Here is an 821-nt window from a genome sequence, read left to right as displayed (position 1 = left end):
ATTTTTTAACAGTATCATTTATTCGATCGTTGCGTCTTAATACATTCATTATAATAATTTCCTTGATAAACATTTCAGTACTGGACGATTTAACAATATGTTTTCGTGAATCGAAATTTCTTTATTTTTTAAAGATTTTTCTTTCCTTTTTATATTGTCATCGTGTTTACCTCTATCATTATGGATTTCCTATTGAAAAATATTGATAACGATACAAACCAATCGTAAACTAAACTGGTGAAAGTAAACACTGCAAAACATTTGTACATCAGGAATTGATAACTATCATTATAAACTAAAAGAAATAGTGTATTCTTGCAATCAATTACAATGCCGCGATAAATATGATTATAAACTAAACAAAGTATTCTTGCAATCAATGACACGGCTGATTATAGTGTAATGATCATACGAAACGATATTATTCCCAGGAAAGCCCAGTTGGATTAAGGCTTTTCACGACCGGTTATAGAAACCCAACGACGATGATACAAATTCACAAATTCATTAAGATAGAGAAAGAAAAGATAGATAACAAGGAAAAGGGCGATTGACAATCAGATGAATTAAATCCATTAAACTGAAGAACCTGATCAAGTGATTTAGTTGAAAAATCCCCTAACGGAGAAGCTATCACCAGCCTCTTCTTTAAAACAGTAAATTAAATTGTATTGATCAAATGCGACATATAATTTGCATACTTTTACGGAAGAAAATATCTTTACCAAATTCAATATAAACAGAACACAATAAGGAAATGTAAAACTATAGACATGGTAATGCCTTCTGCTTATTAATGCCATACATAATTAATGTTGTTC

Source organism: Penaeus monodon, chromosome 20 (assembly GCF_015228065.2).
Source record: "Penaeus monodon isolate SGIC_2016 chromosome 20, NSTDA_Pmon_1, whole genome shotgun sequence".
In the NCBI taxonomy this organism is placed as follows: Eukaryota; Metazoa; Arthropoda; class Malacostraca; order Decapoda; family Penaeidae; genus Penaeus; species Penaeus monodon.
This window is presented reverse-complemented; position numbering follows the sequence as displayed.